Below are 26,827 nucleotides of genomic sequence, written 5' to 3' on the forward strand. Positions count from 1 at the left end.
TAACAACTTTGATGAAGACAACCATCACACTGAACCCTCACCAACCACCCCGACACCCTGAAGCCAGCGATTGACAACTGGACAGCCCTCTCCACCGAAGACACACTGAAGACGATGGAGTCAATCCACTCCGGGGCCCCCACAGACCCCTGCCCCCACTACATCTTCAACAGAGCTACCAACACCATCTCACCCATGCTGCGCCAAACCATCAACAACTCCCTGGCGACCGCCTCATTCCCCGACGACTGGAAACACGCCGTGGTCAACCCCTTCCTGAAGAAACCCTCGGCGGACCCCACCAACCTCAAAAACTACAGACCCATCTCCCTGCTCCTGGTCCCAGTGAAAGTCATCGAGAAAGCCATCGACAGCTAACTCGTCACATTTATCGAAGAGCACAACATCCTCGACTCTTCCCAAGCCGGCTTCAGAAAAAACCACAGTACGGAAACCGCCCTCCTCGCTGCTACAGAAAACATCCGCACCCTACTGGACAAAGGAGAAACAGTAGCCCTCATCCTCCTCAACCTTTCAGCAGCGTTCGACACAGTCTCTCACCGCACCCTAATACACAGATTCCCCGACGCAGGGATCCAGGACAAGGCCCTCGACTGGATCCGCTCCTTCCTCTCTGGCAGAACGAAGCGGGTCAGACTCCCCTCTTTCCTTTTGGACCATACACCAACCACCTGCAGAGTCCCCCACGAGTCCTCCCTCAGCCCTACGCTCTTCAATGTCTACATGGCTCCGCTCGTCCCCATCGTCAGAACCTACGGACTCAACATTGTGTCATACGCAGACGACACCCAACTTATCCTCTCCCTATCCAACGAACCCAGCACCGCCAGACACAACTTTCGAGACGGCATGGAAGCTGTCGCCAAATGGATGAAAAACAGCTGCCTACAACTAAACATCAACAAATCAGAAGTACTCATGATGGGCCCAAACCCTGATGCCAGGAACACCACCTGGTGGCACCCCGGCCTCGGAAGCTCGCCCACCCCACCGGATCAGGCACACAACCTGGGAATCATCCTGGACTCCGAGCTCAAAATGGACCGCCAGATCAACTCCGTCTCGTCCTCCTGCTTCCACACCCTCCACCTCCTACGTAAGACCTTCAAATGGATCCGCCCCGAACACAGAAAGACCATCACTCACGCTCTAGTCACCAGCAGACTCGACTACGGCAACAAACTCTACGAAGGAATAAACAAAAACCTCACACCAAGCTACAGAACATCCAGAACGCCACCGCAAGACTGGTCCTCAACCTGCCAAGACACTGCCACATCTCCCAGCACTTGCGCACACTCCACTGGCTTACCATCGAGGCTAGAGTTACCTTCAAGATGCTCACCCACGCACAGGTCCTCCACTACACCGGACCAGCATACCTGAACAGCCGACTCAAATTCCACGCACCCCAAAGGACCCTACTATCAGCCCAGCTCTCCTACACCATGGTCCCCTGCACCAGAAAGACCAGATTGGGAGGCCGCTCCTTCTCCTTCCTCGCGGCCAGAGCCTGGAACATTCTTCCGCTCCATCTCAGACAGGCAACATCGCTCCCCATCTTCGCAAGAAACCTCAAAACCTGGCTCTTCGACAGACCCCCTCCTTGATGGACTGGAACCTGCACCCTCCCTCCACCCCCAGCGCCTTGAGACCCTCACGGGTCAGTAGTCATGCTCTACAAATGCCTGAATGATTGATTGATTGATTGGAGTAATTTGTGATACAGACCTGCTTTGGTATGCATGGGCGAAATGAGCAGCACCCGCCAATCATGGGAGGAGGAAAGAGAATGCCAGAAAAATATGATCAGCTCATGTTTAGATGCAATAACAAAACTCAGAGAGGTGCCCAAATACTGGCCAGGTAACATGCTTTGTGACGCACAGGGTTTTAGGTTATTTTTCAAAGCTCAGTAGCCCTGGGGAAGGCTCAATCATGTCAGATGTGCAGAAACTGCAAACAGAGAAAAGAGTTGGCTGCAGTGGCTGTATGATGTACTTTTACGTTAGGGAAACTAGATTCTCAGGGGGGTCACTAGCATATACACAAATGATGGCGCTGGTTTTCATATCTACTTTGACTAAAATAATTGTGCGCCTCATAGCATTTGTGTAACAGTCATTTGCTTTATTCAATTGCAGCTATCTATTGATAGCGAACAGCATGTTTTGTGAGCTGCTGAAAAATGCAATGATCTTATGGTCAAGACTTTGAATTTAATCAAGGTAGACTCAGCCGTTCATCCTTTCGAAGTTGTTAAATTGATTACCATAATTAGGTAACACTAACCTCTATTATTTGAATCGAAAAAATGCTGAATGAATAGCAATTTGCCAGAAACGACCACGTTCTTGCCTGACACAGAGGCAAGCTGTGCCAATTATGTGCGAAAATCACTCTTGTTGCTACAATATGCTATTATAGACAGTTTGCCTTGACTGCTGGTCCGACCACTAAAATAAAAGTTTTCTGCAAAAAAATGCGAAAGGGTCTGAACTAATGGCAAATTACACAATATACATCTTCATGGTGTAATTTTGTCTCTGCGTATTAACTATAATTCTACCTTGTTGGTAATATTGCACAAGCACTGCTGATAATGGTATGTCTCCTGAGTGGAAAATTGGTAATGTATACTTGAAGTCACCCGTGGCACCTTTCTGTCCATCAGACAGCAGCTTCTCTGTCTTCCATTAGCAGAGGTAGGAGGAGGGGTTTAAGTAAAAGGTGGTACCAAGGTTTTTTAACTGCGAACACACTCAGTCCGTTTTATATCATTAAAGTTGTGCTATCATCAAAAAGAAAAATGACTTGTGCTGCAATGCATTACAGTGGAGACGAGAGTGCTTATTAATCAAGTTGGAGTAGTGTTGCAAACAAGCTGTCACGATATGAGTGCAAATTTAATGAATTTATGATAAGATTTATATCATGCACAGCTAATCCTATGAGTGTCCCAGGGCTAACGTCAAGGAACTAACAGACATGTTTTAAGAAGCTTACAGAGCTGAAGTTCCTTGAGTAGGAGGTGGCTCCAAGCTTGCATTGTCAGAAAGGAAAAGGGAGCTTCCCCTTTCCTGATCCATTTAATTTTACGAATGACTGCAAGCAGAACATCTGATGAACGTAGTGCATGAGAGGGACCAGAGCCATGAATGGCACAATGAGCAGGCACCAAACTCTTTTACAAGACCATTTTCTTCGGTGGCAACCAATGCAGGACATTACTCAGGCAAAGTCTCATTATTAGTAAGTGAAAAATGCAGAGAGGGCATATTAATTCACAAATTGTAAGACGTTGGGTTAGTGATGGGGGGCACATCTCAAGCAGCAACCACAACTCTTCTAAGGGTGAAGTCACAAGCAAACCCTAAAGTGACCTATGGTCAACCCTTGGGTAGATTGGCACATGGCAGTCAGGCTTAACTCAGATGCAAAGTATTTATGCAACACCCCAAACAGTAACACTGTGAAAACACACCACAAAAGGATTTCACAATGGGGTAGAAAAATAGAGTAATTTCTAATAAATAAAACAAGCTCTAAATGACAAAAATCCAATCTGCAGAACCGGAGATATGTATGTTTAAAAATTTCAATAAAAATAGAACCAAAAAGCACAAAATGCTAACTGTGGATATCTGGTTGCTCCGGACTGGGACAAAGTCAGAAGTTCAGGCCAACCACGATGGAGCATGGGCCTGCTACAGGGATCCAGGTAGGTCTGCTGAGAAATTACATCAAATCCTGGTTTGAGGAGTGTTACGAGTGTCCTTGCTGAGGATGCGTTGCACAGCAGAGGCGATGTGTCTGTTCAGAGGTGATGTGGAGATGTAATGAGATGTCCTGCATCAACTCCTAGAACCCTGTCGCTGAGGGCTGGTTATGTGAGGTCAACATTACCCTTTCTACACTATACCACTACCCATTCCTAGACCATAAAAATACCCTTATATCCCAATACCCCTACCCACTCCTAAAACCTAAAATTACCCTTACCACCCTATACTCCTACCCACCCCTAAACCCCAACATTACCCTTGCCATCCTATAGTCCTACAAACCACCAAACCCTAATAATACCCTCACTACCCTATACACCTACCCACCCTTAATATCATTGAATACCCTTACCACCCTATACCCCTATCCATTCCTAACCCTAAGATTACCCTGACCACTATATACCGCTACCCACCCCTAAACCCTAAAAGTACCCTTAGCACCATCTGGTCCTACCTACCCCTAATGCCATAAAATACCCTTATCACCTACACCCCTACCCACTCCAAAAACCTGATAAATACCCTTACCACTCTATAAACCTACCCAACACTGAACATTAAAAATACCCTTACCACCTTATACCCCTACCCACCTCTAAACACTGAAATTACCCTTACCACCTTACCACCACCCATTCCTAAACCTTAAATTATCTATCCATCCAGATATATAGATATATATCACTAAGGTTTTGTGCCTGATAACTAAAAACATGGCTGAACAGATTTTCGGGGAATGCCAAAAAAGATCCTTTCTACACCATAATGTATATTCCTGGCAAATTTCATGTAAATCCGTTCAGTCGTTTTTCAGCTACATCTGTCTAAACAATCTGTTGAAAATGCATTGTTGGTAAAACCCATTTTGGGACCCTCCTTGTTTCTCTGCACTCCTTTGAAGAATCTCCGCAAAATTTTGCATTGTACGCAAATGTAGAAAAAAAGAATAGGTCTTTAAAGTTTTGTGGAAATTCATCATATGGCGGCAGAGGTATTACTTGTGTATATATATATGGGACGAGAGAGGGATTTATTCCTCTCTTTTGCATTTCATGAATACTTCCGTGGCACAAGACACTGCAGCAATACAAATCAAGAGTGTTGTTCTTTTGAAAATATATGAATCATAATGCACGTGGCAACCTTATATTACAAAGATTTTTCATCTAAAAACCGAAATGCTATTTAGCAACATACAAATACTTTTAGATGGATTCTGGGAAATGTATGCCACTGAAGTCATGTGCTGGGTGGACTTAAAAGCAAAGTGACTAATTGAGCAACTACTCACCTGTGACCAAGGCCACAAGCCGAAACGCGTCAGAAAATGAACTATCTGGCTGCAGTCTCTCTGAAATTAAATAAAGGAAAGGTTGCTTCATGAAAGGGTGGCTCAGCATTTTTGTTTTTGAAATGTACCAGGATACTTGTGCCTGCCAGCCTGAGCTGCCCTGCAGGGTCAGGGGCTCCCACTAGGAAGACTTGCTGTTTGCATTAATGGGGAGCATGACCTGCTTGCCTCTGAAAATGTCAAAAGGATTTTCCTTGAAATTACAAGTTGGAGGGGAAAAAGGGATGAGAGAGGGATTTATTCCTCTCTTTTGTATTTCATGAATCCTTCCGTGGCACAAGACACTGCAGCAATACAAATCAAGATTGTTGTTCTTTTGAAAATATGTGAATCATAATGCACGTGGCAACCTTATATTACAAAAATTTTCATCTAAAAAATGAAATGATTTTTAGCAACATACAAATACTTTATAGATGGATTCTGGGAAATATATGCCATTGAGTCACGTGCTGGATGGACTTAAAAGCAAAGTGACTAAATGAGCAACTACTCACCTGGCCACAAGCCGAAACGCATCAGGAAATGAACTATCTGGCTGCAGTCATTCTGAAATTAAATAAACGAAAGGTTGCTTCATGAAAGTGTGGCTCGGCATTTTTGTTTATATATATATATTCACTGAAAAAAACATAGGTTTCAGACATGTTATAGTTAGGAAATAGCATTTAAAAAACCTTAGAAATTCAGTGAAAAAACCATAGGTTTTAAGGGTGTTATAGTTAGCTGGACATTTCACTTGTACAAAACCATTGAAATTCCTCCGTTAAACTCGCGCGCCCGCAATCCACTGCTGATGATGTCACATATTACATCATTCATGACATGGTTAGTGACATCACTGATGACATCACTGATGACATCTCAAATGACATCACTGATGACATCATCCACGTGACAACCTGAAACACTTCATCACACAGTAGTATAACCTTTAATCATTCAGTATAAAATATAGAGTACCATGTTTAAACCATTGACACACCAATACATGTTTGTAAAATCCCACTCAGTCATTTGTAGATCTAAACACACACATCTAAACACTTACCTATACATTTACTCATACATGCTGAGAAAGATCAATAGCACACTATTAAATATACTTATACACCTATATCGACATTAGACACCAGCACACATCCTATTCACTTATGCAAACATCCTACTCACTTATGGAAACAATTGATCATATTTACATCTACTCAGCTACAGACTTATACAAACAGCACTTTATTTATTCATATAGATAATAACTCATATTTAGTGTGTTATAAAATCACTATTACAAGTAAATAGATTTCCATACAGTCACTCAACTATCATACAGTATCATGTATACCTATTTACCAACTGTCACATACAATGCCTTTTATATTTCTAATTTGTTGGACATCTATCATTGAGAAATATATTTACTCATCAACACACCTATAAAGACATTCACTCACCCAAACAACTGTTTTCACATACAGTCTTAACCTCATATATCTACTTAATCAATTTATTTACACATCTTCAGACAGTTACACACCTTCCATCCAACTACACACAAATTCACTCTCTCTGACATATACTCACTTAACTAATAAAAAACTAATATAGAGTTTCACATAGCTAGTAACCAACTTATGCAGTAGTTTTCACAAGACACAGAGTGAAACTAATATTCATACAGTTAAATCACTATCCCATATATTTAGTGAGACACTTTAAATTAGTCACTTACACAGTCTATCACATTAGTACTAAATCCTCCATCCAGACACTTCTACATCCACTCAGTCTTCAATGTAGATTCCTATATACATAATACTTATTTAAATAGCGAACCAAACCACATTCACTGGATGATGTCATCAGTGATGTCATCAGTGATGTCATTTGAGATGTCATCAGTGATGTCATCAGTGATGTCACTGACCATGTCGTAAATGATGTAATATGTAACATCATAAGCAGTGGATTGGGGGTGCACGAGTTATAGTTAGCTGAACTAACTATAACGGAGGAATTTCAATGGTTTTGTACAAGTGAAATGTCCAGCTAACTATACCACCCCTAAAACCTATGTTTTTTTCAGTGAATTTCTAAGGTTTTTTAAATGCTATTTCCTAACTATAACATGTCTGAAACCTATGTTTTTTTTAGTGGATTTCAAAGGTTTTTAAAATGCTAATTCCTAACTATAACATGTCTGAAACCTATGGTTTTTTCAGTGAATATATATATATATATATGATTCTTAAATGCACACAGACTCACTGTGTGATTCTAGACAAACAACACTATCCCTCGCATTTTACAAAAATACATTTACTAGTCTACAAGATGTAAGGTGACTGCACACATTGCACAAAATTTTCTACTACACATTAGTACCAAAATGTTTCTCTCAAAATGATTCCTAAATGCACACAGACTCACTGTGTGATTCTAGACAAGCAACACTATCCCTTACATTTTACCCAAACACATTTAGTAGTCCACAAGACGTAAGATGACTGCACCCATTCCACAAAACGTTCTACTACACATTAGTATAGAGTGCTTCTCTTAGTATGATTCCTAAATGCACACAGACTCACTGTGTTATTGTAGACAAACAACAATATCCCTTGCATTTTACCAAAAAACATTTCATAGTCTAGAAGGAGTACTGCATTTTAGTGTAGAAACTTGACTCATTTTGCAAATACATAAACAATGACTGGTTTCTAATTCTACCAAAACATGAAAACAGCACAGTTATCTGTCTACAAACACATGAAAAACACAAATGCTTATCTCAGAATGCTTTCTAAATGCACACACAGTCACAATAAGATTCTAGACAAAAAAAGTACTCCCTGCACTTTAGCAGGAAAAACACATTAGTCTGATTAAAATCAAAATGGACCACATAATCCCCTCACAATTAAATAACTCACCCTTCAAATTGTTTTGTAGATTAAGAAGTATGTCAGTCACACACCAGATTTTCTTATACAGAATCTCTGCACTGTGCACCTGTCAGCAAAACCAAAGAATGGCAAAGTTTCCCTCTCATTTTGCACACATATACATGTAAACATCAAATCGCATTGCTTCCCACATTAATTCAAAAGCAAACACACATTTCTATTGGTTACAAATTTCAACCCTTTACAAATGACATAAATTTGAACCCTACCCCCAATCTACCTTCTGCCTGTTACCATAGAAACAGTTCATGGAACACTTAACTGAACACACAGGTCACAAGTTAAGCACACAATGTTGCTAATCAAAACAGCAAGTGCGCTTGACTTTTCAATATATCAGCGTATCCTATGTAATGTTCCTTTCAATCAGTTTTTGTTAACCAATAAGAATCATGCGTTTAAAAAACAGAAACTTGCACCCTAGTTTTCAGTGTAGAATGTTGTCAAACAACCAATCATTTCTTTTCTTTTTTCAAAACTGCATCTTATCCACCATTTTAGAAAAATCTTACTTTTCAAACTGCCATTTCAAAGGCATTCACAAAGACCTTGGTTTGCCAAATGTAGACATTAAATGGATTGGACAGAGAGGGTTGATGCCATTGGTAAAATCCTATTTGCATCTCCAACACCCTGACCTCATAATTGTGTACGGTGGTGGCAATGACCTAGGCACTTTGACTGGGGTAGGTCTGGAAATGCTTATCAAGGACACCTTTGCAGAATTGATGTCACTTTTCCCCCAAACTGCCTTTGTCTATTCTAACATATGCCAAAGGCAGAAATGGAACTGGTCCAATCAATTTTGTCCACAGATTGAGAAAGCTAGGAAACATGTGAATAAATCTGTTTCTGCTTTTCTCCAAGACTATAGAATGGGGTCCATTTACCACAACAATCTGCGTTTCAATATGGATGGCATCTATAGGAGAGATGGTGTACATTTTACAGATGAGGGAAACAGAGTGTTTCTCATAAACTTTAGACTCTGCGTCGGTACTTACTTGTAGGTACCAAAACTCTGTCAATAAAAACAACGGCTCTTTTTAGAGCCACCCAAGATCTAAAGACATAATCTTGATATATATCTCAAAAATATTTAATTTTTTTGCTTCGAGTCGCGCACCCAACGCGTTGGAATCGTGCATCCGACGCGTAGAAGTCGTGCACCAAACGCGCTGGAGTCGCGCACCATACAAGATAGTAGTCGTACATCCAACGCATGCACACCAGGGAACCGCGCTGAGAGCCGCGCTGGATGCGTGACTCCTAATTTTACCGTAAAAAAAAAATAGCCCCTATCACTAATTTTTATTATCCCCGGGGACCCCATCCCCCGGGGTTTATAAAATACGTTGGGGACCGTGGGGGAGCCCCAACATCCCCATAGCCCCATCCGGCTCCCCGTGTCCTTTGGGAGCCAGCATTGCTTTTCCACATGGGGAGCTGCTGACATGCAGCTCCCCATGTGGAAAAGCAATATTGTTTGGATTTTGAAAGAGAGAGCAGGTTTCCCTGCTCTCTCTTTCAAAATCCAAACGAAGTTTGCTATGGGAGGGCGGGAGACTCCCGCCCTCCCATAGCAAACAACAGTGTCTTGGGGTGGGCACCCCAGGACACTGCAGGAGCTGGCCCTGGGGGGTAGTGGTCTCTAGGGCCCTCGAGGGTTCAAGGAGGGGGGCCACGCAGCCCCCTTCCCTCAATACATAAAGCCCTGGGGGGTGGTGGTCCCCGGGGCTTGGGGGGCTGTTGAGCCCCCCACAAATTATACTGGGAGGGGCTTTTGAGCCCCTCCCAATTTATTTCGTAGCCCCGGGGGTGGCGGTCCCCGGGGGCTATTTATAAAAAAAGCAGTTTTTTTTTTACGGTAGGATCCGCGCTCCCTGCGCGCACTTTGCGGTTAAAAAAAAAAAATTGGGGGGCCCTGGGAGTCCTTCTGGGACCCCCTAAGCAAGTCTAGAGGGTCAGGGTATTTCTACCCTGCCCCCTTTATACGTTTTGCACACTTATTCCACAGATTTCATCAGCCTCGCTTCTACCGAGGCACATAATAGCTGCCAACAGTTCCTGGTTTCGAATGTTGACATCCACTTGACAGCCAATTAGCATTCAGCACGTGATCGGGAGGGTGCCCTCAGGGTTCGCTCAGGGTGCACGCATCCACTGCGCCCATAGAAATATATGTACGTTTAACTGTAATTTTCTCAGGAACTACGGAACAGATTGACACAATTTAATCAAAAGGCATGAGTCTGAACTGAGGACTACCTCTTTGCCAAATTTGGTGTAATTCCGTTCAGCAGTTCGGGCTGTAGCTGCGGCTCAAGGTCCTATGGGAAATTGCATGGGGAAAACACGTTTTGGGACCCTCCTTTTTTCTCACCCCGAAGACTTTCAGGATTGGAGCGTACTGGAGCTGGCCAAAAGGTTTGAAAATTTCGCGAAGATTCGTCAATCGGCGCCAAAGTTATTGGGAATAGAATGTTGCGGATTTCCTATGGAAAATAGGTCCTAACTATAACTACCTACTGGCGACCGCCAGTAGGTAATATATATATATATATATATATATATATATATATATTACCTACTGGCGGTCGCCAGTAGGTAGTTATAGTTAGGACCACGTTTCCATAGGAAATCCGCAACATTCTATTTTGAATAACTTTTGCGCCGGTCGACGAATCCTTGTGAATTTTTCAAAATAGGTGGGGCGCTACGCTCCGCTCCTACCCTGAAAGTCTCGGGGGGATTCGTCAAGCGGGGGCTGAGATAAAAGGGGGGTCCCAAAACGCGTTTTTCCCATGCATTTTTCCATAGGACCTTTAGACACAGCTACAGCCCGAACGGCTGAACAGAATTACTTGAAATTTGGCAGAGAGGTAGTCCTCAGGTCAAGGAAGTGCCTTTTGTAGGTTTGGTGTAAATCTGTTCAGTAGATTCTGAGAAAATAGCCTTTAAATCAATATATATATCTGAGCCAGCTTACGGTGCGCTTACGGTGCGCTTACCGTACGCGTACGGTGGCGTGCGCGAGCGCGATTCTGATTGGCCCTTAGATCTTAGTAAACATTCGAATCGGTCGAAACCAGGAAGCGGCAGCCGCCATTTTCTCTCTCGCACTCTGAGGGGGGAGCTGATAAACAAATTCCAAAAACATATAAAGGGGCTGTTTAGACAGCGCCCATGCACATAACCATGTTAGTTGAGTCTTCTAAGATCCCCCAAGGCAAAAAACGGTAATTTTTTATTTTTCAAAAATTTTGCCGATTACGCTTACCGTACGCTTACGGTACGCGTACGGTAAAAAATTTTTTTTAAAAAAAATCCACACTCTCTCCACCCCGTGTGCAAATGGTGGCCGAAGGCCACCATTTGTGCATGGCATATAAGAGCACAGCATTTCCCCAAAAAATGTCAACAGATTACCTATCACAAGGAAACGCATAATATGTCCTCCATGTGCGCACGGTGCGCGAAGCGCATCGTGCGTACATGGCCCATCTAGCGTAACGTGGGCACGCGGTGCGCTACGCGCACCGCGTGCCCACCGTGCGTGCACGGCACTAACTGCCTAAAGTGGGCGCGCGGTGCGCGAAGCGCACCGCGTGTTCACTGTGCGCGCACGGTGCGCGAAGCGCACCGTGCGCGCACGGAACGAACTGCGTTAAGTGGGTGCGCACGCCACGAATGGCGTAAAGTAACTTAGCATTTAAAAAACCGTACAAATTCACTGAAAAAACCATAAGTTTCACACACGTTATAGTTAGGAATTAGCATTTAAAAAACCTTGCAAATTCACTGAAAAAACCATAGGTTTCACACATGTTATAGTTAGCGGAAATTTTACTGATAAAAAACCAATGAAATTCCCCCGTTATAGTTAGTGCAGGAAACTATAACTCACGCGACCGCAATCTTCTGCTGATGACATATGTGTCTTTATGAAAAAAAAATATTTGTAATATATGTATAGCTAAATATTTATGGAAGAAGACATGGGCAAATAAGTGTCTAAATACAGTATTAGCATCAGCAGAGGATTGCGGTCGCGTGAGTTATAGTTTCCTGCACTAACTATAACGGGGGAATTTCATTGGTTTTTTATCAGTAAAATTTCCGCTAACTATAACATGTGTGAAACCTATGGTTTTTTCAGTGAATATATATATATATATATATATCCAAACGAATCGTTACGCCGTTTTTTTCAAGAAACGATGCAATGGCCACAAAATTTTCTCAGCGTGTATTTATTTAGATGGTTTGTGTCACTCAATATATATATATAGAGAGAGAGAGAGAGAGCGAGCTCCCAACACTCGGGTATTGCCTGCCACTGCTCCCGAACTAAGGGCGCGTCGTCATGCGGACCTCCCAAGTCCGGTCCGAAAAAATGTCAGAAATCTCTCGTACAACAAGCATGACTTTATTTGCCTGTTACTGCTGCAGCAGGCTTGTTCACCAACAAAGGAGTAAAGTTTTCAATATTATTTAAATCACCTCCTTCTTGTGTCACATGTGAACTACTCAATAAATGATACTGAAAACAGACTCATAGTTTTTCATGGACTTCATAAAAACAGCAAGACATCTGTGATTCTTTGTATTTAAAATATGTACAGTAACACTAAAATAACACATATTTACACATTAAAAATACCACAAGAAATCACTGAACTAATTCTTATCCGTCTTTTGCAGTTTTCGAGTCCATTTTAACCATAATGCGGCATGGTTCTCTATTGCGGTGTTAAACACCCCCAAATTCTGCCCAAGTGGGCATTACAGAAAGGAAATAAAATAACCTGTGGTTAAAACTTTGTCTCGCTGTAACCAATCAACGGTGCAATATAGTCGCATATTTATGGCCTTTAAACGCACAAAAAGGATAAACCTCCTGAACAATTCCAATACTGTAATCTCAAGAATCCTGCCCCAGTGGGCTCAACGTAGAACCAAAATTTATCATTGTCTTTTTTCCACAAAAAGTGCACGTGCCCAAAACATAAAAAACATCTATAAACACATTGCTCTAAAAGTTAAAAACATAGAGACTTATGGGATACTGATAATATGGCAAAGAATTACATTATAAATGAGTATGGAAATCCTCTTCCATATTGAGACCATCCAGAAATTTTGTATTCAATTCAATGATAAAACAGGATTCAAGTTGTCTCAATTTTCTTACTCGATTGCCACCTCTTGAATTCAGTGGGATGGCTGCAATTACAAAATATGTCAGTCCTTGTGCATTTCTGCCATGGTACTGGTCAAAATGTCATGCTACAGGGTACGTTTTTTCGCCATTTTTTATTGCCCTCAGGTGTTGCAACACTCTTTTATGAACAGGTAAGATTGTACTGCCCATGTACCTCAGGCCACAAGGGCACTGAAGCACATAGACAGCAAAATCTGTCTTGCAGGAGAATTGTCCCTTGATTTTCTTTTCTCTGGTTGTCAAATGAGAACTATAGACGGCAGTGTTCTTACCATGGGTGCAGGCCTTACATTTAGTACATTTTATTAAACCGTCACCCCGCTTGAGCCACATAGATGCACTAATCTTTGATTTAATAGGAGATTTCATGTTTCTTACAAGGGCTTTCTTTAGAGATTTGGCACTTCTAAAAGTTATCTGTGGTCCTCTTTGTACCAAATTGTCCAATACTGAGTCATAATTAACCAAATGCCAGTGTTTACATTGGATTTTTCTTAACTTCTCCTGTTGATTGCTATATGTAGTAATTATCCTACACTGGTTAGTTTGTGTCTTTTTCCTACTTTTGCTTGATTCTTTATTAAACAAGACATCTTCTCTCAATCTTTTCTCAGCTTTGTACATAGCTGAATTGATTATCTCAGAGGCATAGCCTCTGGCCAAAAAACAAGATTCCAAACACCCAAGCTCTTGCTTTACTTCACCTTGATTACTACAGTTTCTTATGGTTCATAAGCATTCACCATACGGAATGCCCCTTACCAGATTTTTCGGGTGAAATCTCGTTGCGTGGAGCAACGTGTTGCCCACTGTTGGCTTGCAGAACAGTTTTGTTTCTAGCTTACCATCTCTAATATACAATTTTAGATCTAAGAAGTTAACACTTATTGCACTTGTAGTGCTGGTGAACCGTGGATTTATATTGTTCACTTGTAACTTCTTTATGAAGTCAATTACTGTTGTTTCTGGCCCTTTCCATACAATGAACAAGTCATCTATAAAATGGCTCCAATTCATGACATGTTCATGCCATTCCTCTTGGAACTGTGTTTGGACCACCTGCTCCTCCCACCAGCCTATATGCAAATTAGCATAGATGGGGGCAAAGCAGGTGCCCATTGCAGTTCCACATACCTGATGAAACAGTTCTTCATTAAAGAGGAAAAAATTGTTCTTAAGACATGTTGAAGTCATTGACAAAATCATTTGTATACGGGACCATAGTTTGAGAGGGCGGTTCCCTAGATAGTATTTAACCACATCGAGGCCATCTGTGTGCCTAATACTGGTGTAAAAAGTGGTCACATCGATTGTCATCAGTAGATAGTAAGGTTCCCAAGGAAGATCGTAAATTTTCTTTAAAAAGTCCCCCGTTTCCTGAATATAGGATGCCAGATTTTGTACGTAGGGACTTAAAAAAGAATCAACATACTCGATGTATTCTCTAGTGCACTCCCGATCGCCGAAATTATAGGGCGACCTGGGGGATTAGTTGGATCTTTGTGCACCTTTGGAAGTAAATATAACACTGGGGTCCCAGGATTATTGATTTTCAAGAACAAGTATTCCTCATGGTTGATTAAACATTGATTACGCCGTTCCAATAATTGAGAATTATACATGTGATGACTCTCAAACATGACATCAGCCTTCACCTTGGTATAGTTCAAACGGTTATTGAGTTGTTTATAGGCTTCACTCAAATATTGTTGCTTACCCCACAGTACTACGTTGCCGCCTTTATCAGCACTACAAACAAAGCAGTTATCATCAGTAGACAATTTATTAACCAACGCATGATAATCTTTTTCTTTTTGCGACATAACTCTATGACTGTGACTGACACGTTTATATAGCTTTTTAAATTCATTGACCACAAGATCGTTATAAGTGTCCACATTGTCTCTTTGTGACATTGGGATGAATTTGGAGGCAGGTCTAAACATAGTAGGGGCATCACCAAAGATGTCAATGCCTTCCTCTTCAACAATTCATGTGACCACCTATTGAGTGTTACTGGCATTCTGCACATCATTCACTGTTGTCTCCCCCTCTAATTGTCTCAGTTCCAGCATTAGGTTCATGTCATCTGCGACAAGGTTGTCCTACTGCAGTTCAGTAGTGCCATGTGCAGTCGGATCTTTGATTTTTTGATTGATCGCAAAGTGTTTCTTTAGCTTCAATGATCTAATAAACTTAAAAATGTCAATTCGTGTCGCCACATAATCCAGATCTGCTGTTGGACAAAACGACAAGCCTAGTTGTAATATGCTTGTTTCTCTTTCTGTTAGAACAACATTGGTTAAGTTTATTACTGCTGCAATGTTGCCTTCTCCTATTTCTAGGTTTGCTTGTTCTTCAATCCTTCTTCGGCGCCAGTATTGTTTTGCCCGCTTCTGCCTCTGTTTCGTCTGCCTCTTCCTCTTGGAGGCTTTGCATTTACTGTTGGTGCTCTCGGATGGAGATTGAAACGTCTCTCCTCTCGTAAAAAACGAAATTCATCAATTACAAAGGGTACCTGGGCTCCTCTTATTCCACTGGCTCCGTCTTCAGGATGAGTGTCCAACTCAGAGCTTTGGATACTGCTAACATCTGACTGTTCATGTGACAGTCTACTGAGGCCACTCATTTTCTGGCGTCGGAGATTCTCAAACTTTTTCACAAACATAAAAATCCGCCCCTGGTCATAGTCGATCTCATCTCGCAAAAATTTCTGCGCCTTACTCTCTTTTATAGACTCCTCTAACTTCCTGAGGAGTTGTTTCATTTTGGTTTTAAATTTATTCATTGTTTCTTGATCTGCCTCTTTTTCTAGCATAGATGATATTTGTTTAATATCTTCTAGTATTTTTTGGCGATCAATGTCCGCATATTTGATTAATATTTGCAGCATTCTATTGGATGATTCTTGGTTGTTTTCTGCCCATTCTTTGAGCATATTGGGGTTGGGATCTTCATATGTTGGCGCCACCAAGATTTTCAAACCCCTCAGAATGAGCTTCACTTCCAAGTACCTCTGTAGCAATTTTGACTCCCACCACTTGGACATTTCGGTCCGTTTGAGTTTTTCTAATCTTCTCAAGCGCGCTGTGACATCTGATATTATAATGCTGCCAACACCGCCCACTGCTCTTTTATTTGTTGTCACGTTGTCATCAAAAATTGCCAATGCGGCTTCCTCTCTTTCTCTTACTTCCGAAACCGACATTTGTGTATTAGTTGCATAGATTAATCTACCCCAGGACAACCGCCGGTGCCCACACTTTCTTCAATGTACCCGTAGGCTTGTTAAATAAGCGAAAGGTTGCTTCATGAAAGTGTGACTCTGCATTTTTGTTTATATATATATATATATATATATAACTGGCTACAGTGATGTCATTTGAGATGTCATCAGTGATGTCATGAGTGATGTCACTGACCATGTCATGAGTGATGTAATATGTGACGTCATCAGCAGTGTATTGCGGGCGCGCAAGTTATAGTTAGCTGATCTAACTATAACGGGGGAATTTCAATGGTTTTGTACGAGTGAAAAGTCCAGCTAACTATAACGCCCCTTAAACCTATGTTTTTTTCAGTGAATTTCTAAGGGTTTTTAAATGCTAATTCCTAACTATAAAGTGTCTGAAACCTACGGTTTTTTCAGTGAATTTCAAAGGTTTTTTAAATGCTAATTTCTAACTATGCCTCCAGAGATAGGACATGTGAAGAAAGAAGAAAAAACGCACAGAAAGAAAAAAAGAAATGCAGAAAGAAGCAACAGAAGTCCTCAAAGACGAAGAAAAGTGCAGGAAGAAGGATAATGTGCAGAAGGAACAAACAGAAGAGCAGAAAGATGCCTTGTTGCAAAATCATCCTGTACCCTCAACTTTTTCAGACGGATACTGGTGGTAACTGAGTCTGACTAACCAGTCCTAGAGCCAGTGCTATGTTAAAAGACACTCAGAATACAGTGAAAACACCTACATACACTAGGGAACACTATGCGTTGGGGTCCCCCTGTGATCAGCATGACCTCCTCTGTAAGCCCCTAGTATATAATAGGGCAGGGGATTAAAACTACCTCTTAAAACGCGCCACAGGGCGTGTTTGCACACGTCACCTCAGGCCCCGTCCCCTCACTTCCCCACTGTGTAAACACGCCCTGTGGCCGTTTTAAGTTGGGAGATTAAGTCCCCATGAATCCTGAGGGTCCCTAGGGTCCAACTAGACCACTAGGTACCTCCAGTAAGTGCCACAGAGCTGCGTTGCAGAGAGATGTAAAAAGGGGCATGGCCTAGACCACCTCTCTGCAACGCAGAGCAGTGGCGCTTAATGGAAGCACCTGGTGGGCTAGTTGGCCCCCAGGGTCCCTCAGGATTGAAGGGGAATTATTTCCCCAACTTAAAACGCGCCACAGGGCTTGTTTGCACACGTTAACTCAGGCCCGGTCCCCTCCCTTCACCACTGTGTAAACACGCCCTGTGGCCATTTTTAGTTGAGAGATTAAGTTCATTTGAATCCTGAGGGTCCCTAGGGTCCAACTAGCCCACTAGATACCTCCAGTAAGCACCACAGAGCTGCGTTGCAGAGAGGTGTAAAAAGTGGCACGGCCTGGACCACCTCTCTGCAACGCAGCTCAGTGGCGCTTACTGGAAGCAACTGGTGGGCTAGTTAGCCCCCAGGGGCCCTCAGGATTGAAGGGGAATTATTTCCCCAACTTAAAACGCGCCATAGGGCGTGTTTGCACACGTCACCTCAGGCCCCGTCCCCTCCCTTCCCCACTGTGTAAACACGCCCTGTGGCCGTTTTTTAAGTTGGGAGATTAAGTCCCCTTGAATCCTGAGGATCCCTAGGGGCAAAATAGCCCACTAGGTACGTCCAGTAAGCGCCATTGCAGAGAGGTGTAAAAAGGGGCACGGCCTGCACCACCTCTCTGCAACGCAGAGCAGTGGCGCTTACTGGAAGCACCTGGTGGGCTAGTTGGCCCCCAGGGTCCCTCAGGATTGAAAGGGAATTATTTCCCCAACTTAAAACGCGCCACAGGGCGTGTTTGCACACGTCACCTCAGGCCCCGTCCCCCACTTCACCCTTGTGTAAACGCGCCCTGTGGCCGTTCTAAGTTGAGAGATTAAGTCCCCTTGAATCCTAAGGGTCCCTAGGGTCAAACTAGCCCACTAGGTACCTTCAGTAAGCGCCACAGAGCTGCGTTGCATAGAGGTGTGAAAAGGGGCGTGGCCTCAGAACACCTGACTGCAACGCAGCTCCCTGGCGCATACTGGATATACCTGTTGGGCTATTTGGCCCTCAGGGACCCTCAGTATTGAAGGGGAATTAATTCCCCAACTTACAACTGGCCAGGGGGCGCGTTTGCAGAGTGCTGCAAGGAGGGGGCGTGGCCCCCAGTGCGATGCCGGTCTTTTATTTAATTTATTTTTTTAAGAAGGAGGGCTGTGTGGCCCCCCTTCTTTTTCTAATTTACTGGCCCTGGGGACCCCATCCCCAAGGGCCTGCACCCTCATTTTTTTTGTTGAAAAAATAAATGTGGCCCTCCCAAGGCCTTAATCGGCCCCGGGGACCCCAACCCCCGAGTCATGGCCTTTTTTTTTTTTATTCTTTAGGAGGGGGCTGCGTTGCCCCCCTCCTCAGGCCACTTATGACCCCGGGGACCCCATCCCCCGGGGCCGGCCTTTGTTTTTTATTATTTAAAAAAAATATATACTTATAGAAACACCTAGGACATGCTGGACAAACCGTATGTACCTATCACCATGACGATTTGCGTGATATTAATTGAAAGGCGACTATGCATTGAATTAATCCACATGGAATGTATTTACACCGCTAGTGAAGCTCTGACGTGTCTGACGCCCTACCGTGCCTAATCCCAGCGCAACCGCCGGTGGGTTCTCTCCAAGTAGACACCCTTATTGTTTATTTATACAAACATGGGTAGCTATTGACGGGCACATTTAATATACATGCACACCAATCCATTCAAAGGGGATTCGACAAAAATTCGACCAAACTATGCAAGAGACCCCCCTCACGGTTAATAAAACACAGATCCACCGCCGGATGTGTAATACTTTTTATTTTACTCTCTGGAAAGGAGACGAACCTCACTTGAGAGTCACAGCGTGCTCCTAGCTGAGCCCAATGCTGTGTTACACCCACCAGTGCCCGCTGAGTGCCTCACACCTCTGTGTTGTATTCCACCAGCTAGTGCGTATGCTATGACACTCTCTAGCCCATGTGCACTGTAACACCACCCCGTGAATATGTCATGCCACACTTGCCTTCGCACGGGTTATATTGCCCCATCTAACGTGCCTTCCTCGATGCCTATGTTATAACGCACAGTGCTATGCCATACATATTACAATCTGGGATCCATATCTTTGTCACAGTGCATATGCAACGTTACACTCCCCAGCAGATATTTTATATTACAACTTTAGAGACTAGTTAGGTTACACAACACTGCCCTGTGCATATTACACTCCAAGGCGCATATCGCATAGCACGCGCTAGTGCCTGTGCTATCTCGCGCTCCCCAATGAATATGTCATTGCGCACAATGTATTGCATATTATATTTCACGCCCCGGTTCATCTTATATCACACTTTTTGGTGCATAGCTTATACCATATACTATATCTAGTTTTCATTTTCAATCGTGCTCTCAGGACTATGTTCTATATAACACTGCGTCCACCTACCCTTTTCACGGGCATTACATTTTGCGATGGGGGTGGAGGGTCAGGGGGTGTTTCTGCCAGGTGAGTCCGGAGTCACAGTCACAAACGTCCTCTTCTTCCTGAATAAAAGTGAGATTATGCTGCATACTTGTTCATATTTTAAGTAGTTTGCACAGACACACACTTTAAAAACAATAAAGTTCCTAATACCCACCTTCTCTGAACAGTTAGTTTGCTGCCCCATCCACCTCCTCCCTATCCTCTGTTGTCTGAATCCATGGACTAGCCTCTGCCCTCCTGCCATGCATGGTCTGATGTGCTGCCACTGCCCTCCATTTAGCATGATGTACCATTCAACTCCTCCTGCCCTCCATTGCCCAATTCTATGGCCCATCATTGACCTCCTGCTTAGCCTCTGTGCTTAGCTTGCTGCCCCTATTCTCCTTCCCCTGCCCTCCGATGTCTTTGAGCATGCCCCTGCTCCATCCTTTTTGCCCACCATGTTCCATGGACCTGCCACTCCTATCTACTGTTGCCACTCCCCTCCCACCTGCCTAGCATTGTCAGATGACTGTAACCTGTCCCTGCGACCTCCACACTGCCTGTCCAAATGCTATGCCCCTATCCCCTTCCTCCTGTCCTCCATGGTCCATTTTACTGCCACACCCTTCTGCCCTCCCTGGTCTGTTGTGCTGCAACTGCTCCTCCTGCCTGCCCCGCGCGGTCTGTTGTGAGGCCCCTTCCCCTGACCTCTCTTGTCTGTGCCCAGGTCCTGACCCTCCCTTCTATCCTCCATGGTCCTTTGTGCATGCCCCTGCACCCTCCATCTTGCCCATCATAGCCATTGTGCTGCCACTAACCCTCCCGCTTGCCATGCATGGTCTTCTCCCACCTTCCCTGTGTGGTCAGATAGCTGCCCATGACCCCCTCCCACCTTCCCTCCATGGTCAGTGTGTATGCCACCATAGTCTCATTGTTGCTCTCCATGGTGTGTTTTGTTTCTAGTGCCCATCCTGCCTGCCCTCCATGGTCATCTTGCTGCTCCTGCCCTGCCCCCTTGCCCCCAGCCCTCTGTTTCCATGTGCAGACCCCTATTCCCTCCCTCCTGGCTTGTCTGTTCCATTGTAATGCCCCTGATCCGTCCCTCCTGCCCTTTATTGTCTGTTATGCTGCAGCTTTCTCTCCTGTCTATCCATTATGGTCAGCTAGCTACCATTGCCTCTTTCCCGTCTGTTCTCTGTTGTCCATGTGCATGGTCCTGTCCCCTCCCTATTGCTTTCTATGGATTGTTGTGCTGCACTCCCGTCCCGCATGCGCTGTGTGGTGTATTGTGCTGCTGCAAACCCTGATGCCTGCCCTGTAGGGTCGGTTTGGTGCACCTCTCCATGTCCCTCCTGTCCTCTGTTATCCGAGTCCATGTCCCTACCCCAATTCCTCCTGCCTGCCATGATCCAATGTACCATACTTGCGAACATTTTGAACTTGGTAAGAGGGAGATTTTGAAAAAAAACAGGGGTATTGATTTTCCCCTTTGAGTTACATTGAACAAGAGGAGATTGTAGACAGGAGACAGATCAAATAAAGCCCATTTGAGCTTAAAAACATTGGACATTTCCTGGCTGAAACGGGTCTGTTGGCATGTATGGTTGTACTACCACTGCCTCCTTGTTCTGCCCACAATGGTCTATTATATTGCCACAGCCTCTCTTGCCAGTCCTGTATTGTTGGTTTGTTGCCCCTGCCCCCCTTTCCACTGCCCTCCATAGTCTGTTGTGCTGCCACTGCCCTTCCTGCCTGCCCAGTGTGGTCAAATTGTTGCCTCTGCACTCTCCTACCTGCCTTCAATTTTCAGAGTCCGTGCCCCTGGCCTCTGCCTCTCAACAGTATCCCAATGAACAACTAGATTGCTAACATTCTATATTTATTACAAAAGTGTGGAACGCCTGACGTCATCTTGATGTAATCAAAACTGTAATACCTAGAGTATTTCCTTTAGAAATTACATATATGAGAGGGTCTTATTTGCATCAAAATTATGGTTAGTGCTCTAAAAAACTAAAATGAGGACATATGTTCTGAGTTTTCAAATAGCGACAAAGAACTTTTAAATTATTTGTAATCTTTATGTTTTTTTATCCAGTTGACCACTTGATTAAATGTTGCACCTAGGGGGGAGGATGTGGTGTTACTTCCAGAGCTGCAGACTTTGCAACCTGGGAACCAGGTTGGAGTTTCTGCTTCAGCTCAACATTCTGTGATTCTGGTCAAATTACTTAATCTCCCCATGTCTACAACCAAAATGAATTTGATCTTGTGTGATGTAACCAATGCTCATGTAAAGCACTCCAATACCTGACAAGTCTGCACTATATAAAACTGCAAATACACAAAAATAAGTGTTTTGCACACTTCTTGCATTGGGCTACATGTGGGCTACATCTGGGTGATATTTGTGCTGCATTTGGGCTCTTTTGTCTCTAGTGGCCATCTTGGGAGATTTATTTGTTATGAAGTTTCCTAATTTCCTCATTTACTGCAGTCTCCTCAGTAGGAAATGCTTTCAGTTGTTTACTTTGATTCCATCAAGAAGGTATTCAGATATGTCACACATTTGCCATAAATTCTGAAAGTTAGCACTCTAGTTGCTCATTAGATCACTGTAGTAAAGCTACTGCTCACCACGGAAGTCTGCTGCTGGTATTAAAAGTGCATGTTTCAGTCTGCATATCAGAATTTTTTAATGAAATAGAAGAGGATTTGAGAAGTCACTCAAAATGTGCCCTAATTTTTCTTTCTTCAGCACTAATCATAATTTCTATGGCAAAATGAACCCCCTCATTGTGTTCCTTTTTAAATTAAATGTTTTAAGTGTTACCAGTTTATTCCAATCAAGATGGCTACAGGTGTGCCATACTTTTGTCATAAGTAAGACTGTGAGCGCTCTAGTTGTTTGTTAGAACACTCTGGGACATTCTGTCATTGGGCTATACTTGGGCTACAACTGGGTGATATTTGGGCTGCATTTGGGATCTTTTGTCTCTGGTGGCCATTTTGGGAGATTTATTTGTTATGAAGTTTCCTAATTTCCTCATTTACTGCAGTCTCCTCAGTAGGAAATACTTTCAGTTTTTTACTTTGGTTCCATCAAGAAGGCATTCAGATGTGTCACACATTTGCCATACATTCTGAATGTTAGCACTCTAGTTGCTCATTAGGTCACTGTAGTAAAACTTCTTCTCACCAGGGAAGTCTGCTGCTGGTATTCAAAGTGCATGTTTCAGTCTGCATGTCAGAATTTGTTTATGAAATAGAGGAGGATTTGAGAAGTCAAAATGTGCCCTAATTTTTCTTTCTGCAGAGCTAATCATAATTTCTATGGCAAAATGAACCCCCTCATTTTGTTCCTTTGTAAATTAAATGTTTTAAGTGTTACCACTTTATTCCAATCAAGATGGCTTCAGGTGTGCCATACTTTTGTCATAAGTAAGACTGTGAGCGCTCTAGTTGTTTGTTAGAACACTCTGGGACATTCTGTCATTGGGCTATACTTGGGCTACATCTGGGTGATATTTGGGCTACATTTGGGCTCTTTTGTCTCTGGTGGCCATCTTGGAAGATTTATTTGTTATGAAGCTTCCTAATTTCCTCATTTACTGCCGTCTCCTCAGTAGGAAATACTTTCAGTTTTTTACTTGGTTCCATCAAGAAGGCATTCAGATGTGTCACACATTTGCCATACATTCTGAATGTTAGCACTCTAGTTGCTCATTAGATCACTGTAGTAAAGCTACTGCTCACCAGGGAAGTCTGCTGCTGGTATTGAAAGTGCATGTTTCAGTCTGCATGTCAGAAATCTTTTCTGACATAGAAGAGGATTTGAGAAGTCTGCAGCACTAATCATACTTTCTATGGCAAAATGAATCCCCTCATTGTGTTCCTTTGTAAATTAAATGTTTTAAGTGTTACCACTTTATTCCATTGAAGATGGCTTCAGGTGTGCCATATGTTTGTCATAAGTAGGACTGTTAGCGCTCTAGTTGTTCTTTAGAACACTCTGCGAAGCTGCAGTAGAACACAAAGGAATCAACTGACAGTCTCTGCCCTTGTTGGATGTACATGTTTTACTGAGAATGTCAGACTTCATTCTCACATGACTGAGAAAGATAATGTGAATTTACAGAAAATAAGCTCTCAGTTTAGCTTATAGATCACCTTCCAAACCTCTGTGGGAAAAGCATGTGAAAATATTTTTCTCTCAATCATGATATCCCAGCAGAAGGCTTTTTCACATGGTGAAATCACCTTAGAACATACCACAATTCCTAAAATGAGTATGGTACCATCAACAAATAATTTATAATGTAACTAAAGTCTTAAAACCTTCTATTAACTGCAATGCTTTTTAATGAGGTGCTATCGTGTATATTGGTCCCAAGATGGCTGCTAACACTTCTTGGATGAAGTGCTGACAGCCAATCAGATCTCACGATGAGATGTGTGGTTAGGCTCCGCCCAGATATATATGTGATTTTACTTTTAATTTTCTCAGGAACAACTGAACGGATTTACACCATTTAAGCAAAAGGCACATGCCTGACATGAGGACTACCTCTTTGCCAAATTTCAAGTAATTCTGTTCAGCCGTTCGGGCTGTACCTTCGACTAAAGGTCCTATGGGAAACTGCATGGGGAAAACACGGTTTGGGACCCCCCTTTTTTCTCAGCCCCCACTTGACGAATCACCACGAGACTTTCAGGGTAGGAGCTGAGCGGAGCGCCCCATTAGTTTTGAAAATTTCACGAATATAAGTCAACCGGGGCCAAAGTTATTCAAAATAGAATTTTCAGATTTCCTATGGGAACTCAGTCCTAACTATAACTATTTACTGGCGACCGCCAGTAGATAATATACATGAAAACAAAGTCCTGACCCTCCAGTTCCAAGGAGGAAATTCAGAGCAGGTACAGACCACAACAAAGTTGTTTCCAAGGAACTGCACAAAGACGGGTTCAAAGTGCCATATTGCTTATTTTATTCACCATAATGGCCCAGACAAGTGTCCGCCTCAGATATATATATATTATCTACTGGCGGTCGCCAGTAGATAGTTATAGTTAGGACCTAGTTTCCATAGAAAAAGTGTTTTTTCTTTTCCCAATAACTTTGGTGCAGTTTGATGAATCTTTGTGAAATGTTCAAAACTTGTGGCCCCCTCCGGTCAGCTCCTATCCTGAAAGATTCGGGGTGATTCACCAAGTGGGGGCTGAGAAAAAAGGGGGGTCCCAAAATGTGTTTTCTCCATGATATTTTCCATAGGAAATTTTAGACACGAACTGCTGAACGTAATTACACCAAATTTGGCAAAAAGGTAGCCCTTGGTTCAGGCTGCGCGTACGTGCGGACTCTGCCATAAATGGAGAGAGGGAGGGAGGAGGGAGGGAGGGGCAGCTGGGAGACGGGAGCGGGGTGGCGACTAGGAGGGGAGAGGGTACAGAAGAGAAAAGGGGGGCGGGGCCGCGGGGGAGCAGCGGCAGGGAGCGGGGAAAAAAACAGCGGGAAACAGGCGGCAGAATAAGCACAAAAAATTATAGAGTACAGGGGCACAGTGGGCGAACAAAATAAGGCACAGAGCAGAATACAACACACAATAAGGCACAGAGCAGAATTAATAAAATACAACCAAGAGGCACCTAGGCCCTGGGGGCAGCGGCGAACAGGCGGCAAGAGCAGGGGGGACCGGCGCACTCAAGAGGAGCCACGCGGCGGGAGGAGCGACCGGCTCTGACGAGGTCAGGTCAGGTCACAGCACTCCGTCGCGTGTCCACCCTCTAAATAGCCAGTGGGAGGGAGGGGCAGCTGAGAGGCGGGAGCGGGGTGGCGACTAGGAGGGGAGAGGGTACAGAAGAGAAAAGGGGGCGGGGCCGCGGGGGAGAAGCGGTGGGGAGTGGGGAAAAAAACAGCGGGAAACAGGCGGCAGAATAAGCGCAAAAAATTAGAAAGTACAGGGGCACAGTGGGCGAAAAAAATAAGGCACAGAGCAGAATACAACACACAATAAGGCACAGAGCAGAATGAATAAAATACAACCAAGAGGCACCTAGGCCCTGGGGGCAGCGGCGAACAGGCGGCAAGAGCAGGGGGGACCGGCGCACTCAGGAGGAGCCACGCGGCGGGAGGAGTGACCGGTTCTGACGAGGTCAGGTCAGGTCACAGCACTCCGTCGCGTGTCCACCCTCTAAATAGCCAGTGGGACGGAGGGGCAGCTGGGAGGCGGGAGCGGAGTGGCGACTAGGAGGGGAGAGGGTACAGAAGAGAAAAGGGGGGCGGGGCTGCGGGGGAGCAGCAGCAGGGAGCGGGGAAAAAAACAGCTGGAAACAGGCGGCAGAATAAGCGCAAAAAATTTGAAAGTACAGGGGCACAGTGGGCGAACAAAATAAGGCACAGAGCAGAATACAACACACAATAAGGCACAGAGCAGAATACAACACACAATAAGGCACAGAGCAGTATGAATAAAATACAACCAAGAGGCACCTAGGCCCTGGGGGCAGCGGCGAACAGGCGGCAAGAGCAGGGGGAACCGGCGCACTCAGGAGGAGCCACGAGGCGGGAGGAGCGACCGGCTCTGACGAGATCAGGTCAGGTCACATCACTCCGTCGCGTGTCCACCCTCTAAATAGCCAGTGGGAGGGAGGGGCAGCTAGGAGGCGGGAGCGGGGTGGCGACTAGGAGGGGAGAGGGTACAGAAGAGAAAAGGGGGGCGGGGCCGCGGGAGAGCAGCGGCAGGGAGCGGGGA

This window comes from Triturus cristatus, chromosome 7 (genome assembly GCF_964204655.1).
Source record: "Triturus cristatus chromosome 7, aTriCri1.1, whole genome shotgun sequence".
Classification (NCBI taxonomy): Eukaryota; Metazoa; Chordata; class Amphibia; order Caudata; family Salamandridae; genus Triturus; species Triturus cristatus.